We start from the raw sequence: 19,695 nt of genomic DNA, 5'->3' as shown, positions 1-19,695 counted from the left end.
CTTGCCATCACGGCAGGTGCAGGCCAGAAGCAGGGCAGGGCTCTGTGCTGGCAGACCAGGCCAGCTGGGCCAACAGCCAAAGCGGCACCATAGGCGCAGCTTGGGGCCCTCTCATCAGCTACATAATAAAGTAATTATGGGATTATGGATAAAATTAGTCACTTGTGTAATTATTTTGCTTAGAACAAGAACAGAAAGGGCCTTTTTGAAGAGTTGCTCCTTGGCCCCTCCCAAGAGTATTGCTGCAGAGACGCAGATGAGTGAACACACACACAAACATATACACACAGCAGTGATGGCAGTGGATGGACAGGACTGCTTGGCTTCCTGTGGCAATGCCTCAAAGTGGGGTCCACACCAACCGGTCCTAACCCTGAAAACCAGGGGTTACTTTCTCTGATGTTTGCCTCATGGAACACCTGTGTCACACTGTCACAGGGTACATGCTTCCCCTCGAGGCCCGCCATCACAGAGAATCTGGTAATACTCTTATGCATCTTCCCAATCGCAGCATAATTAGATCTGGGTTCCCCTGGCCCTTCCTTCATCATGGAGGTTGGTGGTGCAATTCCAGCAGTACCCAGGGGTCCACTAATCTAGAAAGACCCTTGTATTGGCCACTGTGATAGAATAATGGCCCCCAATGATGTCCATGTCCTAGTCCCTAGAATCTGTGAATACATTACTTCAAATGGCAGAAGGGACTTTGCACGTGTGATTGGGCTAAGAATTTTGAGATGGGGAGATTATCCTGGATTATCCAAGTGGGCCCAGTGTAATCACAGGGTCCTTGTAAGTGAAAGAGGGGAACAGGGGAGTGAGAGTCAGAGAAAGAGGTGTGATGATAGAAGCAGAGGTTGGAGTGATGCCATTGCTAGAAGGGAGCCACAAGCCAAGAATGTGGGCAGCCTCTAAAAGTAGAGAGAGCAAGGTACAGATTCTCCCCTGGAGCCTCTAGAAGGAACGCAGCCCTGTCAACACCTTGATTTTAGCCCCATAAGGCCCACTTTCAGACTTCTGACCTTCAGAACTACAAGGTAATTAAATTTGGGTTGTTTAGAGTGAATGAGGGGCTGGGGAGAAGATGGTCCAGAGCAGCCCCTACACACAGGGAACAGGCTCTTCATACCTGAGAGGAATCAAAAACAGTTCTTGCCCCCTCACCCTGGACACTGGGGCTTTAAAGTGGCACAGCAGTGGCACTAAAATAGGCAAGATTCAAGTGGGCAAGATTTACTGAAAGCATCCACAGCCTTTGACCCAGAATTCCCCTCCTGGGACCCCACCCTAAGAGTCATCATCTGAAATACAGAAAAGGCACTTTATGCCACATATATTGCAGTGTTTTCATAAGGCAAAACCTGGAAACAACTTGGATGTCCATCAACAGGAAAAGAGGTGAACTGATCATGATTTAATGTACTCCTCTGTAACAACACAGAAGGTAGCTTGGGATACATCGTTCAGTGAAAAATGCAGGACAGCACTGAAGATGCACTAGGGAGGATTATGGCTACGTAAGGAGAGAGCAGAGGAAAAAAAGTTAGAAGGAAACATGCCAAACTCCCAACAATACCCAGCAGTCATTTTTTTCCTCTTCCTGTTTTCCAAAATCTCTGTACTGTGTTATTACTTTCATAATTAAAAAAAAAAAAAACAGTATTATTTAAAAAACACCAATAACAGCAATGGAGCCCTGAGAACCCACACACTGAGTGGGCAAGGAGAGAAGAGGGAACGGGAGAATGAGAGCAGGCCAGAGAGGCAGTGGGAGAGCTGGGAAGAAGGGTGTGGAGTTGTGGAGACCAAGGCAAGAGAAGGAAGTGGGGACCCTTGGGAGGCGCTGGTGACCCGACACTTACCCCTACGCCCCCAACTGCGTTCACAAGGCAACCCAGATGCCAAGAAGGCTCTAATCATCAACTCCCACACATTCTCCACTGAGGAGTCTCAGAGTGCCCCCACCGTGGCCAGTTTCCCCAGGAGGAGCATTTCCAATGCAAACCAGGCACCCAGGAGAAACAATGATGGACCACACCCGCGGCCTGCACTCCCATCCCAGCCGAAGCAAAACAGAGGAGACTTCCCATAGGAGAGCCTGGCCAGGATTTTCTCGTGTCTTCAAGATAAAGCTCTCTTGGTCCATAACTCACCAATTCTACCACCTATGTTTCCACAGGGACCCACATTCCACACATGCGCACACACACACACACACACTTGCTTCTTGGGCTCTTCCTCAGCCTCTTTGAGGCATGTCCCTTAGCTTCTGTGCCTCCTTGATGTAAGCAGACACACAAACACACCCAGAGGCACATCCCGTTCACACGTATTCCCCACCCCCACAAGCTGCCAGTCTGCTTTCTTCTCCTGAGAACCCTCTTCCTCCCTCTCTCCACCCACCTCATCACGGACCCCAGACAAACCTGAGCACAGGAGGGAAGGTCCCCCAGCAATTCCCATCTGACTTCACTGTCGCATCCCTGCCTCCACCACACCCATGACCAGTAGTGGCCAAGTCTGGGCTGCTGCTTCTACAGCCCAGAGGTGGATGGAGACTGGGACACAGAGCTAAAAGCTATACCAGCTCTGGAGGTCGATGACCTAAGAAGCCGCCTCTGACCCTCAAGGTAGTGAGTCAACAAGAAGCAGGGCTGAGTCACTACCAGCTGTCCCCTATTACACCCCCATTCCAAGAAAACTGACATCTCTTACTTCAGCCCACAGCCCAAATGTAGGGGCCATCCTCCCGGTCAGCCTGTGGTAATGAGCGTGGCTGAGCCAAGACAAGGCCAGTACCAATTAGGAAGCCCTCTTTCCGCCAGTGAGCTCAGCCTCATTACTTTGCTCCATTTTCAGCTCATCTGAAAAATCCTCATTTGAGGTCCCTGGAGGATCTTAAAAGTATTATTCAAACATTAGCTCTGACACATGGCCTCCTCCACTCAGACATCACCCGCCCAAGGCAACACTTTTCTCTCTGCTTTTTGGCACTGCCAGGAAGGAGTAGCATCTACGGTTTGTCACATGGCATCACAGGTCCTGCCACCTCAAGCCCTCCTCAATCTGGACTTCCCCCAGCTCCCTGCCTTTTTTAGGGGAGAGACCAGGGAAGGGAACTTGATGCCTCCTGTATGGCAGGCATGTCATCTCCTTCAATCTCGCAATACTCCGTGAGTTTACATTATTATTCCTGTGTCTTAGATGTGGAAACTGAAGCTGAGCAGCCCTGTCAAGGTCACCTAGCCAGTGTGTGGCCAAGTTAGGCCTGGAACCCAGGAATGCTGAGCTCTGGGCTCTTCCAACTGCCCCACTCAGCCCAGCACTCTCTGCTCTGGATGCTGCCCAGCACTGCTCTGAGCAGAGATGGGGCATCTATCATTTGCCCTCTTTGGCTTATTACTCTGAGCCTAAGTCCAGTTGGAAAGGATGAGACAAGAGGGGCTGCAGGATTTGGGGCTTCTAGGAGAGGCTTCAAAGAACACAACTTTCCTAGGAAAAAAACAAAATGAAACAATGCTAAAAGCCAGTTGCAACTCCCTATTCTGCCCTGCATCGTACAGGGACTCCTACAGGAGAGAACATGGTCAGAGCCCAAAAAGAGACCAGTTGGGAGTACAGGAGGTGGAGAAGTAGAAGATTTGAGCTGTGTGGTCATGGAAGTCAGAGCTGGAAGGACCAGAGAGTTTAGCCCAATGCCTCTGTTTTTTTTTTTTTTTTTTTTTTTTTTTCCAATGCCTCTGTTTTTACAGGTAGGGAAACGGAGGCCCGGAGAGGGGAAGAGACCCGCCCAATGCAAAGAGTGAGTCTGTGGCTGTGCCAGGATTCAAATGCAGGTCCTCTGACTCTTAGGTTAGCTTTCCTGGACCTAGAAGAATGAAGGGCCTAGAGCAGATGCTGCCTGGGATAAATGAATGAGTGAACGATCAAGGGGACCCATCACCTCTAGAACTGAGGGGGTAGAGCACAGAAACCAATGCAGTGCTTCCATGGGGACCCCAGCCTCGCTCTCATCTATCACCCCATAGAAGATGTAGGCAGGAGGGAGGCCCTTCCATTCACCAAAGCTCAAGCTCTACCAAGAGCCAATCACAGCCCTTGAAGGAGGAAGAAACTTTGGTTCCCCTAGCAACGCAGACAAAAGCCTCTCCTGAGCACAGCAATCAGCTGGAATAGGGATGTGGACTGTATTCACCCCATCCAGATGGGGTTCTCCCCTTCTTTTCTCATAACGAGGGAATCAGTTCAATCCTTCTGGTTTTAGTCCCTAATCTCTAGCTACTCCTCCGGGCCCATCTCAGAGGAGAAGGAGGGGTATGCATGGGCTTCTGAGTTGGGGGCTTAGGACAATGACTGAGTCCTGCCCAGTCTGTGGGGGTCTGTTGTCACCAGGTGTGTGCCTCGAGTCAGGACGGGGGCCTGTGTGGATGTTCGTCAGTTCATCACCCACACACCCCTCTAAGAGGTAGTGCCAGCTGCAATACTCAGAAAAGCCTGGAGCTGGAAGGGAGGCACCTGGCCAAGGCCCAGCTCTGGCATTAATTCACAATTGGACCTGAGCATTCAGGTCTCATTCGATTTCTCTCGGGGCCTCATTTTCCCCATCTATGAAGTATAAAATCTAAGACCTAGGGTTCTCTGAAATAATAGCTCCCAGTCTACACTCACCAAAAGAATAATGGGGAGGGGGACAGGCAGGAGCTTACCTTATACCACTTTTAAAGGTGGCCTAGCCCTGGTCCAGAGCCTTGGAATACACAACACGTTCCGTTAACTGGAATTGTCTCTTTCTACACACTTTGAAGAGAAGGAAGAAAATCACAAGAAAACCGGTGGACTCTCAAAAACAGCTTCCAAATAAATTCCCCAGCTTTGGCCACCTACAGGTGAAAACAACACCCGCTCCCTTACCCAGTCCCCAGCCAGGCAGGGAGGAGGTGTGCGCAGTGTCCCCACACTGGGCTCTCTCATCACTAGGGGAGGAGTTAATCACTCAGAGATTTTAGAAAAATTTTCCACACTGAGAGTCAGAACAAAAAGAGAGGTTTCTCAGGAAGCTTCTCAATTCCCAGAAAATTCACACTACTGACATCAAAACCCACACAGATTCGCTACACTTTCAGCTCTATAATCCCTCCGTCACCCTATGGAGAAACCCTGAAGCCATCCAGGATGCGGCTGCTGCCCCTCCCCCTTCATTCCCCACACCCATCAGGCCCACGCTCCGTCCACTGTCTCTCTTCAGCCACTCTCTAATCTATTCCCTCGTCTCCACTTCCACACACCTGAGTTTAGGCCCACCACTTCTCACCAGGGCCACACCAACAGCTTGCCCATTGGTCTCGGGCCTCCAGCTTTGCCTGCCCAACCATCCTCCCACTGCCAGAAATGGGATCACATCATCCCCAACCCAACACTCTGCAGTGGTCCTCATTGCCCCCGGATCAAGTTCCAGCTCCTGGCCCAATATACACATGCTACAGGATCTGGGCCTGCCTGCCACTCCACTTTCTTTTCTTGCTGTCCCCAACACACACAGCAAACTCCCATCATTCCAAAGCACCCTCCTGTCATGCCTCTGTACTTTTTCCTTTGTACTTATGGTTCCCTTTGCCTGGAATGCCTTTTCTGAACCCCCCACTGTGGAATGAACATGACAACCACCTTTACTGAGTGCCCAGTATGCACCAGGCTGTCTGCTAAGCCCTTTGCATGCACTACTTCATTGTCTTCATTGAGACCCTATGAGGCAAGTACTAAACGCAGCCTGCTTACAGACAAAGAAACGGAATCAGAGATGTGAATGAGCCTGGCAGAAGTCACATGGTTGATAAGGCGAGAAGCCAGAATAGAAATCCGAGCATCTGACTCTCAGGTGGCCCCAATCCTCTACCCTCAGGAACAGTGAGGTGGTGATGTGGAATCAGAAAACACAGCATGTTCCCAACAGAGCCCCTTCCTTCTGAGCCTTCGGGAACAGCCTGCCTCAGAGAGCACCTCTGGAGAGGGCCCAGTCTGTTCCTCTTTGAGTTTGCCCACCAACCCTGCATTCCTCCCAACCACCAAGCATGGCTTCTCCAAGTACACAAAGTGTCTGAGCCCACACCTCAGAAGCAGAGCTCCATAGTTACATTAGTGACCCAGCAATGACTTCCAGCCACTTTCAGGACGTCTAAACTCTTTGGCCAAGCATCAGGAACCGTCAGCATCTGGTACTGGCTCACCCTTTCAGCCTAAATTGCTCACTGCATCCCCTGCCCCCACACATGTGTGCTCTAGACACAATCAATTGGTGGGTATTTACCATCCTGCATGTTAGTTCTCACTAAAAGTTGCCGTTTACTGAGCACCTAGTAAGAACTATGTGCTAAGCCAGGCACTCAACTAGCACTCTTGTTTCCCTTAAACTCATTCATTCATTTAACAAATACTTATTGACTACCCACTATGTGTGATGCAATGTGGACTCAAGGGTGAACATGACATTAAAAATAAAAGACAAATGGTTACAAATTAAGATAAGCACTATGAGGAATCAAGAGGTGGAGGTAGAGAGCAATGTTGGGGGCAGGGGAGGGCGGTGTCTAATTAAGCTGAGTCGTAAAGGACAAGAAAGACCCAAGGCTGCAAAGAGCCAGGGAAAGAGAATTCTAAGCAGAGGGAACAGCACATGTAAAGGTCCAGGGTGGGAAGAATTTGTTAAATAAACAGAGAGAAGTTTCCTGTAGCTGAAGTAAATGGCTAATAGGGAAATACATGACTGGAAAAGGGGAGCTCATTCAGCGCCCTACAGACCATGGTAAGGAGTTTAGGGTTTATTCTAAGGGCAGAGGAAAGACACTAAGTGACATGGTCTAATTTGTGTTTTACAAATATCACTCTGCCACTTGGAAACGAGACCTGAGAATATAGATAATGTGCGTATTGTATGTGAAGTAACTGGCACAGCATTGGCTCAATACATGTTAATTCCCTTTTCCTTCTCCCTCTACCCGCATCCCAGGCTGGGAATGTCCTCTTTAACTCTTATTTCTTTTTCTGATCTATACATTGTCAGAATTTGAATTTTCTCAGGACCTATGATCTGTACTCTTTACTGTTAGATGTGGTCCAGCGAGAGGACACAATTTGGCCAGTGTCACACAGTGGGGCTGCAGCAGTGGTGGAACTTTCCTGCCTCCCCTCCTTCCCCTGATCTGGACCCTGGGTTGGTCTGAAAGTCAGGAGGAAGAGGAGGCAGCAAGAGCTGAGACTTTCCCCCGGGTTCTCATTCTCCCTCTACCTCTTTATGGAGATGCTCAGAAAACCTGGTTCTCAGGCAATTATGGGCTCAGGATAGGGGGTGAGGAGGGAATCTAGAGTAAGCCCCACCTCCAGGTATATGCTGTTCTTCTGCTTGAGTCAGATAAGGGCAGGTCAGACTATAGGAAGAAAATACTTCTAAGGGAGACTGGATACTTGCTAGGATGTTAGCTGATCCTATCACCATCCCCAGGAAGCAAGCAAGGGTTGTGGCCCTTATTTTACCCATTCAGAACCTGAGGCACTCAGTGTGCTATGACTCGCCCAAGGATGGAGAGAAAATAGCAGAGCTCTAACTGGAATCATTGTATGTGGCTGTTTGAGGATTACCGAGCCCCAAATCCCATTGTATAGATGAGACACTGAGGCCCAAGAAGGGAAAAGGACTTGCCCATCATGGTCACATGCTAAGGAAGCGGTGGAGCCAGGACTAGGAGTCTCATTGTCTTCTGCTTTCAAGCTCCCAATGCAGCCTCCCTTGACAAAGGTAGGGAAGGGGGCAAAGGTGAGGCTGGGGGTGAAAAAGGCAACAACAGGGCAGCTCCTCAGGCCTGCCCTGCTCCAGTTCCCAGCTGCTCATGGGTGTGGCAAAACCTGCCAAACCAGTCCCCATGCCAGGGACAAGTGGCAGGGCCCAGAGCTGCACGGGTGTGGGTAGGCCACAGACACCAAGAGCTGGGGGGCAGGGAAGACACAGAGAGGCTCCTTAGCCTGGCCACACAGGCAGTGCCCCAGCACCAGGATGGGTGCTCACAGCTGAATTGCTCCATTACCTAGAATCAAGCACAGCCAGGACTCACCAGGCCTCCTGTCCCTATCTGGCAGAAGGGCCTGCCCTCTGCTCCCCTTCCTCCTCTGGACACTCAACATGTCAGCTGTCAGTGCCACTAGGGCGAGAGACCCAGGAACTTACCTGGGAAACATGACAGGAGGCTGGGGAACATGACAAAAATGACACACAGACATTCTCTCCTCCTAACCACAGCCACCAGGATGAAGTCCACCACCCTCCGCCTTGTCAGGGACATACGTGCTCTAGCCCTTGCCCTCCCCCCAACCTCAGTGACCAAGGCCCAGGAAACATAGCTGAGCACAACATGTGATTACGTGGGGGAGGCGGGGGGGAGGGGGAGGGCAGGTGTCAGGACACCTGTGTTTCCACGTAGCGTTGTGATACTTGGTGTAGACGGGAAAATCTGCCCTTTGGGTCTTCAGTTTCATCACCCTTCCTGTGGAGGGGCTAGGTCAACTCCATAGTTTCAGGGAGCCTTGAAGTTTTGTTCTCACTCCACCTCAAACCCACCCCTTACCACCTCCTACCCAAGAGAAAATGTAAGAGATTATACCCACCAGTGTGCAGGGCCCCTGCTGGACTGCGCTGGCTTCCGTGTCAAGCGCTGCCTTGCTGGAACCTGTTCTGTCAGCACTAGCACCAGTCGGGGAAGCCGGGCCCACAGGCCAGCAGGAGGCTTCTCAGGCCAGACTGTGGGGGAGCTGATGATCCTACCGTCTTTTTCCTGGTGCTCAGAGCCCAGTTCAGAAACCACTCCCAAGGCCTGCAAAACCCAGGAGCCAACTGCTAGGCAGGAAAGGACCTTGGCATCAGCCAAAACTCCTGTGAGCATAGGACACGTCGGCCAGACAGGTGCCTCACAAACATCAGGGACTATCCTCATATCTCAACCAATCCCTTCCTTTGGTAGATGGGAAGGAGGAGGCCCAGAAAGAGGCAGGGAGCAGCCCAAGGTCACACAGCAAGGCTGTGGCAAAGGTTGAACCACTGTCCAGGCCTGACCCCTAGCCCAGGGCTTCCAGCACGTTTTGCCTCCCATAGTAGAGACGTTTTTCCAAATTCAAAATCATGCATCCCATGGAAGAACCAAGAGACAGCTCTTCACCAACCCTTGGGAGCTGCCAGAGACAGGTATGAAGTTCTGCTGCTCAATATCCATCATGTGTGTGCCTGCCATGTGCGCCTCTGTGTCCTAGCACGTGGGACAGTGCCTGGTATATGGCAGGAACTCAGTGAAAACTGGTTGACTAAATCAAGACTCAATGGAAGAATGACTGGAGGCAGAATCCACTGCTAGGTCCAAGCACTGGGGTCGGGGCTGGGGAGCAGGAAACAGAAGAGAGAAACGGAAGAGGGCTCAGGACCCTGCCAAGCTGTAGTGAACAAGCAGGGACATTGCTGGCCCACAGCTTCAGAAATGCTGGGCCCAAAAGTGAGAGGCAGGTTGCCCCTAATCACCCTGAATGTACGGACTTCAAGGCTTATGTGTGTGTTTCTGTGACTTGGCAAGGCCACCAAGCCAGTCACCCTGTTATTTATTCAGTCACTTGCTTACACACTCTCCAAAACCCAGGGAGTGAAAATCAGGGTATGTAACAATCGCCCCCACTTTTCTGTCAGTGCTGCCACACCCAGAGGTTGACCCCTGCAGCACCTTTGGCCAGGAGTTGAGCTCCCAAAGCATGAAGACCTGAGCTGAAACCATGGGCAAGCTACTTCTCCTCCCTCAGGACTCACAATGCCTTGTAAAATGGAGATGGTGACACCTTTCTGCCTCCCTTAAGGAGTGCTCTGAAGGCCACCTACAGTGATGGATGTGAATATGCTTCATAAACTGTAGAGTGCCAAACAGATATAAGAGATTATTAATAACAGTAACATTGCCATCACTAGCCTAGCTGGCCCCCACAGAATCCCAATCTCTAAGTGTGGATTATCATCATCATCATGGGTACCAACAACATAGTAACACCTACCAGTTATTAAGCACTTGACTGTGTGCCAGGCACAGTGCTATGTTCATTGCCTGATGCTCTCATTTGGGCTCCATAACCTCTGAAGTAAGAACTTTTATTGTCTCCATTTTACAGATGGTAAAACTAAGTCATAGAGAAATGAAGTATCTCCTTCAAATTCACATGGTAGGGGTGGAGAAAGGGTCTACACCCAGTCTGTCTGAGTCTGGAGCTCAGCTCTTTTCAGCTTCATTCCATTGCCAGGGTAAGAGCATGTCACTTTGTTGAAGCAACTTCCAATCTGCCAAAGCCTGATGTGGCCCTGTAGTGACACGTCACTTCACTGACCCTTGTGGTAGTAACACTCGAGGTGGGTAATGATGGCTGATTTTGCTGTTCCTGTTTGACAAATGAGGCAACTGAGCCCCCAGGAAAACTTGGCAACCATGTGTCTGAACTCATGGATCACAGAATACAAAGAATACACTGTAGAGAGTGGATCTAAAGGGGAAACTGAGGCCAAGAGAGGGAGAGGGACCTGCTCAGGCCATTCATTCAGACCTTTCCTGAGACCTGGTTCTTGGAACACAAGGATGAAGAAGGCAGTGTTTGCTATTTTAATTTTATAATGCTGCCCGCACTCCACTGCTAGCTTCCCCCTTTGCATCCAGGGCTGGCTACTGCTGGCAACTGATGCCAATTACTTTCCTAGTCTGAGTCTCCGTTTCCCCACATATCAATTGGGGAAATAAATCCTGATCAACAATGGATTCTAGAGGCCAAAACCACTTCCACAGGCCACACAAGGCCCAGGAGGCCAGTCTCGGAACCTTTGCTTCTTACTGCTTCCAATCCCTGGAGGTCTGGAGGTAAAGCAGGTGCCAACACTATATTCACAGAATTGTGCAACCATCACCACTAACTCCAGAATCCCCATTATTCTTAGCAAGTGCTGAGCTGCAGCCCCCAATGCTCCTTAGAGACCTACGGCTCCTCCCTGGTTTGGCCCAGACACTACTTTTCTGGGAAAACCCAGGGTGCCCCTAGGAAGAATTTCTCTGGGGCAGAAGTGGAGCAAAATGTAAACACTCAGTGGATACTACTTAGTGAGTGTTCTACTTAATGAAACAAAGCTGTGGATTTTCTGGGAAGGGGGCCTACCGTATCAGCCCAGCCCAAGCCCAAGCCTTTTCCCAGCCTTGCCTCTCCAGCTGCCCTAAATGCAACAATTGTGCTGACCCCAGCCTCAGTTTCCCCATCTGCTCCCTGGGAAGCAGGCTGAAACACATGCTTCCAACATCCCAGAAAGGGATCCTCCCAACAAATGGCTAATCATATCCACCTTGTCAGAAGAAAAAGGCCAGCCTGTCACGTCAGCCAAAACTGGCAGGAGCAGTAGGCTGGGGTTGGATTGGGGAATTCTCAAGCTCAGACCTGGTAAGTGAAGCTTTATTCTGCAGGCCTTAGGAAAGTTGGGAAGGTTTGAACTGGGGACATGACCCCCACATACTGGGCTGGACCAAAGAAGGAGTTCAGAGGCTGTCCTAATAGCCATCAGCACTGAGCAATGGGAAAAAAGATCAGGATTCCTGGACACTGACTTCTGTCTTAAGCTCTGCTCTGCCACTCATTAGCTGTGTGACTTTGGATAAGTCACTTATCTTCTCTGAGCCTCAGTTAATCCACCCACAAAATGAGGATAATTATACCCTCCCTGCCTTACCTCTCAGGATTATGGGGTAAATCTGATGAGATGATGAATAGAAAAAGCCTTTTGTAGGAAAAACATAAGGGCCTGAGATTCTAGTCCAGGTGCGAGAGGTGATAAGGACCATGGGGATGAAGACCCCTCCAATGAAAGAATTCCCCTGCCCTTCTCCATCTCTTTTCCTCCTACAAAAATGCTGGAATCCCTCCAAAAAGCGTCAGAGAAATGCAAGAATCCCAGAGACAATAGGGGTCGCAGAAGGAATGCTAGACATCTGGGCCTTGTCTGGGTGACATTCATGAAGCCTGGGCCCCTCAGAGACAGCCCCTCTGGCACCCAGGCAGGCAGCAAGCCAGGGAAAATTATCTGTATCCACGTAGGGAAGAGTCAAAGTAGCCAGAGTCAGCATTTCAGAGCTTCTGCTAAGGAGGAGGAGACAGTAGGCAAGAACAGGGAAGGGGAGGCACAGGTTTCCTTGTTGAGTCTCCCACACTTACATCCCTCCTGAGACAATGATGCAGCCACCTTTCATGTGACAACTTCACCTGTGTCATTTTCCTCCTCTGAACCTCAGCTTCCTCATCTGTAAAATGGGGGCGATAAAGCCTCTGACACACTGTAAGTCCAGTTCAATAAATGTGACTACCATTCTTCCATCCTTTGAAAGCAAGGAGGCTGCCAGCACTAACATCATACTCTTCCCCCAATTTTCCACCTGAGATGTTTGAAAAAAATCCGAAGTCACTTTCAGGACAGAGCCCAGGCTCTGAGGGCATTATCCATCTTCTGACAAGGTGGATGAGATTAGCTGTGTGTGCAGGTGGAAGTGGGGACGGGAAGGGGGGGGGGTCTCTTCGTGGATTAGAGGTACATGCTTCAGCCTGCTGCCTGGGGAGAAGATAGAGAATCCTCCCTTCACCAAGGCTGCTAGAAACCACCCTGGCTCCTTAAGTTCTGTGCCGTCTGGAGGAAGGGCTGACCCCGGGCAATGGACCACAGGGGAGCACTTTTCCTCCATTCACCACCAGGAGGATGTGAATGAAGGACTGCTACCTGCTGGTGCCCAGGTGCCCTGTGTCCACCATTCATCTGGAGCCCGCCCTCCTCACCACTGGGAGAAAAGGTGAAGGAACTGGGCACCAGTGTGCAGCTTCACATCTCTGAAGAGAACAGTATGGAAGGAGGGGGCTCCTTCTGTGAAGCCTGTAAGACACCTGGCCACCCTCCCCCCACCCCACCCCAGCTCTTTAGTTCTGGCCAAATTAAACTACTCCCGCTTCTCCCTTCCATGTCTTTTCTCAGGCAGCTCACTTCTCCTGGAGAGTCCTCTCTGAATGGAACATCCAAATCCAGCCCCCTTCAAGGCCCAATCAAATGTCCCTTCCTCCGGGAAGCACCTTTTGACTGCTATGCCCCATGCTCCCCTCTTTCCCTGAGCTCTCTCCTCTGAACATCAGCTTCACTTTTCCTGTCCCTCTCCAATGACGATTTGCACCATTGACTGTGTCACAGCCACACCTGCATACAGTTATTTCCCCTCTGGAGGACACAGGTGACTGCAGTGGTTTCTAGCACAGGCTCTGGAGCTAGGCAGAGCTGAACTCAACACCAGCTTTGCCATTTATTAGCCATCTGACTATGAGTAAACACTTACCCTCTCTGAGCCTCCATTTCCTCTGGAAAACAGGGGCAATCATAGTACCTACTCTACAGAGTTGTTGTTGCAATTATAAGACATTAATGCATATGAAGTTTTCAGCACCGAGCCTGGGACAAAGTGAGAGCTCAGTAACGTGACTTAATTGTTATGGTGACCATTCAGGGAGGTGCATGGATGATTTTCCTTTACATCCCCTGAAATACCTACCACAGAGCCACACACTGGATGGACTGCTTTATGTGGAGGCAGATCTGAGTGCAACATAAGAAAGCTCTATTTCAACAGGCAGAGCAGTGTAACCTGGGCCTGGGCTGTCTCTGCAGGTCATGAGCTCTGTGTCACAGAGCAGCATGCAAGCATATGTAGCACAGCCACTTGACCTATCAACCAGAGGCAGCAGATGTGAGGCAGAGCATGAGCTCTGAAGCCAGACTCCTTGGCCTTGAATCCCAGCTTCTCCTCTTACTCAATGTGTGACCTCCACTAGCTGAGCCTCAGTTTCCCCATCTATAAAATGGGGATGTAATTGTCATAAGGACTAATGAAATAACACACGTAAAGCAATAGACATGCTCAGCACAGGGAGCTGTTCAATTCAATACACACTACCTATTATTATCACTGTTGGTATTTGTATTACTATTACTGAAGAGGAGAGTTATGGCCCTTGCAGATCTATGAGCTGTTCATTCTCCTATAGCCCAGGATTCCACTAACAGCCTAGTGCTCTTGGGGTTCTGTCTGCTCAGTAGCCTTCCTCTCTCTCTTCTTCTGGTGATAGCCCAGCCCCTCCATTCACTACGTGTAGGCACAAGACCGAGGCCTGGCCACTCAGAATGTCCCTATCACCCAGCAACAATGATTGAACCAATCAGAGTCCTTCCCTTGGATTGATATATAGACCCCAGCAGAAAAATAGTTCCTTCTTTCTGTTTCAGTTGCCAGGCTGGGGCAGCAGACAACCATTTCCTAATAAGGACAAAGAGAAGAAACAAGCAGTGATGGGAAAGAGAAGGAGAGTTGACCTGAATCCTTATACTTTAATCCCATGAACTGCTCCAGGGTCCATTAGTCTTTTTCTGGTTTAAGCCACTTTGAGTTTTTGTTACTTGTTTCTAAAAAGCCACGCCCAGTCATACAGGCCCTAACCAAGATAAGGTCCATGCTGGTCATAGGCAGGGCCAGGCAGAAGCCAGTATTAGAACTGCTCCTGTACATTCTGATACAATCCCTATCATCTGGGCTGCAAGGGACAGCCTACAAAGCATGTTCTCAAGAATTGTCCTTGGGCCAGCCCAGTGACGCAGCAGTTAAGTTTGTACGTTCTGCTTCAGTGGCCCCCAGGTTCGCCGGTTCAGAGCCCAGCTATGGACTTATGCACTGCTTGTCAAGCCATGCTGTGGCAGGCGTCCCACATATAAAGTAGAGGAAGATGGGCACAGATGTTAGCTCAGGGCCAGTCTTTCTCAGCAAAATGAGGAGGATTGGCAACAGATGTTAGCTCAGGGCTAATCTTCCTCAAAAAAAAAAAAAAAGAATTGTCCTGACCCAGTGGTCTTCAGACACTGCTTCCTGGAGCCCTGAGAATCTGCAGAGACACCTCCAAAAACATCCACGGAACAAAGGGCAGTAAGGAGGGCAGCAAGATTCTGGTTAACTGCTGTGAATTTAACCATAGAAGTTCTGTTACAAATGCTTACATATTGGGATTCTGCTGCTCCAAAAAGATTTGAAATACCCTGATCTAATAGAGATGCAGAAGAGTATTAACTAGTAGCCAGGGCTGAGAGGTCCATTCCCATTCCACAGAAGAAGAAACTGAGGCCCGGAAAGGGGAAGTGATGAGGCCAAGACCACAGAACAAGTCAGTGTCAGAGCAAGGACTTGAACGCAGGGCTCCAGACTTGCAGGCCAAATGACTTCCACCGCACAAGGGTGCCTGCAAAAATCTATCATCTCTCACGTTTCCTGTCTCCTCCAGTAAACTGCTGGTTGTTAATACCTAGATTCTCATCTTTCTCGGCTCTGACCCCTATAGAGCCCACCGCCTCTGAGCCTGGCTCCTTGGAGGGCTTGTGGAAGTTCGAGAACTTATGAAATAAGTGTGTGAACCAACCTCTAACTCCCCTTACCACACCCCCCTCGATGCACACATACACTTAGTTCCCCTTCTCCCCAGCCATTTGCCCAAATGTCAGGGTAAGACCGGCAGGCCTCCTCCCGGGAACTCCTAATCCACCTCCTCTGTCCTGGCTGTGCTGTGGCTGTGGACAGAGGATTCCTTGTTCCCAGTGCTTCCTGCCCAGAGATCTCCGTGGGGCCCATGTGTTGGCAGGAAAGAGCCAAATTGCTCCTTTTAACTGAAACTAAAACCACCTCCTACCCCCGCCACCCCCAGGAGCAACACACTCCAGTTCTGTTTGGCATTTATTCTACCTGACCCTGCCTGGCTCAGCCCCACCCCACCCCCATAGCCCCTGCTCCCTAGACACAGACACACACACACACACACACGCACACACACACAGGAGAGGTCCCCTAGGGGTACAGAGGTGCCTCACATCTACTCAAAAATAAAAACCAGAGGATTCTAGAATGGCAACATCACACCCCTGGCACTTGTGCCTTACTAATAACCCCACAATGGTATTTGCATATTACTCACAATTTCTCAGTCCGTATAACTTTGTTGGCTCCGTTCCCTCTCCAAGCCCTCACCCTGCCAGAGTCACAGAACCTCCAAGTTGGAAGGGAGCTTTGACATGCTCCAGGCCAGTGGTTTGCAAAGTGTCTTGCACAGAGCCTAGGAAGGGTTCCTGTCATTGTCCAGGGGTTGCTGGGGCTGAGGAGTTAGCCAATTAGAGTCCCCCTGGCCTACTCTAACTTCAAGCACGGCTGCAACCCCTTTAGCTGTTTTGTACATTGAGATTCTTTGGGGTTCATTTGGAAAGGGAATATCTCTCCCGGAAAGTTTGAAAATAACTCGTTTACTCTGACCCCACCTTCCCCCACCCCCTGCCCTGACGATGTCCACACGATCCTGAGGCCAAAAGAAAGGAAGGTAGCTGTCCAAGGTCACTCCATAGTCAGTAGCAGAACCAGAATGAAAACACTCTCTCCTGAATCTAGTCTACAATCTGGGAGTGGTCAAGCCAGAGAAAACAAGAGCTACAGGGTCAGTGGATCCAGCTTCCAGGTCCAAGGTCATCTATCACAAGCCATGGTGGCATGAATAAGCAATATAGGCAAAGCACCTTGTCTAACTCAGAGATGCTAATGAACATGCATTTCAGTCCCTACCTCAAAATCAGCCAAAACCAGAGAGGACCCTCAGCGCTGCCCCCCTTTTCAAACCCACGAGAAATCTGTGACCTAGACAAACTCTCACCCTCCCCAGCAGTAAAATATATCAAAATAGAGGTTCTGAGGGCCTGGAAGGCCAACTTGTCCAACCTGAGCAGAAGGAGAATCAGGCTGTGCCTTTGTAACACTCACCCCTCCTCCGTCCACACCAGCTCCCTGGGGGGAAGGACGTCAGTCAGGTACCTAGAAGGAGGAAACAGTGTTAGCTCCTCCGAACCGAGTTCATGGGCCCCGCATGGAGCTGGAAATTGAGAGGCTGGCATTTGACTCTCTGAGGAACCTTAGGGAAGTTGCTGAACCTGTTAAACAGAAAGGCCCTTGTGACTACACAGAGAGCAAAGGGGAAAGTAGCAAATATGAAGCTGAGGCGGCCAGCAGGGGCCAGGCTGTGAAGGGCCTTGGACGCCAAGGTAAAGAGTTCAGTATTGATTCTAAGAGCAATAGGAACTCATTGATCTATAGGGTAGAGGATGGACTGAGAAGGGGTAAGAGTAGCTTTAGGCATATAAGTTAGGAGGTTGTTGTGGTTGTCCAGGGCGCATGTGACAAGGGCCCAGACTGGGATGGTAGCAGCAAAGCTTGAAAGAAGTGGATGGATTAAAGAGATACTATTTAAGCAGTGGTATCCACAGAACTTGGTGGTAGACTGAATGTAGGAGGATGAGGGAGGGCAGAGTCCTGCCTACCCTTCATGCACTTCCTACCATGTCAGTCTCACGGTCTCCAGCACCCAGAAAAAACATGCCCATTGCTCTCTCAACCTGGCCTATCCTTGCCTCAGTCTCCCCATCTGTAAAATAAATATAGTTGGACTCAGCCAGTGGTCCCTAAAGTCCTTTTAGCATTAATGTTCAGTTCTGGTCTAATTCACTTACAGAGTATTTAAGCCCCTTTTCAATCACCTTAAGCCCCAACTGCAGGCCTAGCCTAGTACACATGGGGAAGGATTGTTAGAAGGAGAAGCCTCAGGTCCCTGGACTCACACGCTCAGAACAGTAGCATGGGATACTTCACATAGAACACAAGAATCAGGCCACTAGGAAAGTCACTGGCTGAGGTTGGACCAGCAGGATCAGAAGCTGTGTTCCCAAGCACCTTCTCTCTCCCCCAGCTCTGGAGGCCAGCATGGGCCTCAGGACACTGCTACTTCAGTTGTAAAATCAGTCACCCAGCAGCTTGCAACCCACTTTCCCATCCACTGTTTCCCAGCACCCAGGCTAACCCCAGGAGGCAGTGCAGTACAGTGGTCATAAGATTGGGCCCCACAGTCACACAGATCTGGTTTGAATTTTGCCTCCATCCCTTTCAGGCTTTGTGGCCTGGGGTAAGTCTCTTCACTTCTCTGAGCCTTGGTTTCCTCATTTGGAAAATAGGAGTACTGTAATAGTGCCTGTTTCCAGGGCTAAGTGGAGGGTTAAGTGAGATGATGCATGTGGAGAGCTCAGCAAATACCTTATCACAGCGATCCAGGAGGTAACAGCCTTCCTTTACAGATGTAGAAACTGAGACCCAGAAAGGTGAAATGACGCAGTGAAGACCACTACAGCCATTCAGTGCTGGGGGGAGACCCAGAGTCCAGGTTCTTAACCACTAGGTTGCATGCACACCATTTTGGTTCCTGCTTCTCAGATGTAGAAGTTGAGACTAAAAAACTACAAGTGACTTGACCAAGGCTACAAAGAGAATTAATGGTGGAAGAGGGTTTTGAACCCAGGTCTCCTTGATGAAAAAGCCCGTGGTCTCCCCCATGGGCAGCCAGAAAGCAGACGTGTGTGGAGAAGCTTCAGATTTCAGGGCCCTTTAAACCTGGAACAGGGACAAACTCAAATCTGGGCAGATGGAGGGGGGTGGTGGCGAAGCTACCTTGAGAGGAAACCAGAAGGAGCTGGTGAAACAAAAGCCTCTTTCTGGGAAGCCTCTCTGGGGACTGGGCAGGAGAGGAGGGGGCTGACAGGCAGGGCCATCCGTCCTGCCAGGGCTGAGCTGCGGGCTGGATCTAAACAAACAGAAACAGTTCCAGCTTGGCCACCAACTTGCTGTGTGATCCTAGACCACTCACACACACATACACACATACTCAGTTCTCTGTTCCTTCAACTTGAGAATGAGATGGTTGTACTGAATGGTGTCGAGGCCCCTTCCAGTTACAGGACACTAATAACAACCACTCCTCACAAGCTCTGGACTCCTCGTCAGGCCCTACTCCTATAACCTCAAAAAGGAGGCCTCTTAACACTGGCCAATATTGCCACAACAGGGCTGGGAAGTCCTGCATTCAGGTTCAGGCTGTATGGCCAGGTCACTTCTCCTCAGCAGGCCTCAGCTTCCTCATCTATAAAATGGGCACGTATCTTTGCCTGATCACCTACAGAACAGGAAGATCCAAGGAGCTACCTCAAAGGCAAGACATCCCCTAAGGTAATGAACAAAGCATCCCCTAGTCCCCATCCCAAATCCACTCTCAGGCTTTTTTAACTTCTCGTCCTTTCCATCCGGCCCATGTCCCCTGGGAGAAATGGAACAAGAGAATCCAAGCTGACAGATGCAACAACAGTAGCAACAGCCCCTATGACTAACAGTAGTAGCAACAACCTCCACAGCTAACACCTGACAGCTCACACGTGCCAGGCACTGTACTCAGTGCTGCACTCAGATTCTATCTCAGGTAATCCCCTCAATCAACAGGTAAGCCCCACCGTTAGTCTAGATTTGCCAATGATAGACTAAGGTTCAGCAAAGTGAAGGGACTTGCCCAAGGTCACACACAGAGCAAGTGAGTGGCAAGGCCACCCAGAGGTAGGCTCTTCATTTGACCTCAAAAGTCTTAATCTTATCCTGGAGGCTATGGGGTTATCCAGGCTAACTTCCGCCATGGGGCATGGCCCAGATCTAGGGGGGAAATGCGTGGGGAATA

General features: G+C 50.1%; 1 protein-coding gene across 20 annotated transcripts in view; it reads right to left on the bottom strand.

Moving 5' to 3' along the window:
- The window catches only part of EPB41L1 (erythrocyte membrane protein band 4.1 like 1), a 118,242-nt gene that overhangs the window by 84,275 nt on the left and 14,272 nt on the right, over positions 1–19,695 (bottom strand). For 15 of the 20 annotated variants that reach the window (XM_008536302.2, XM_070588240.1, XM_070588261.1 and 12 more), the window contains exon 2: positions 16,914–16,964. The exons of 3 other annotated variants lie outside the window; for them this stretch is intronic. The gene's annotated coding sequence lies outside the window, so the exon portion shown is untranslated. Of the gene's footprint in view, positions 1–4,706; positions 4,798–16,913; positions 16,965–19,695 lie in introns of all 20 variants that reach the window. 2 more of the 20 variants (XM_070588219.1, XM_070588224.1) reach the window with 1 other exon arrangement.

Source organism: Equus przewalskii, chromosome 21 (assembly GCF_037783145.1).
Source record: "Equus przewalskii isolate Varuska chromosome 21, EquPr2, whole genome shotgun sequence".
In the NCBI taxonomy this organism is placed as follows: domain Eukaryota; kingdom Metazoa; phylum Chordata; class Mammalia; order Perissodactyla; family Equidae; genus Equus; species Equus przewalskii.
This window is presented reverse-complemented; position numbering and strand designations above follow the sequence as displayed.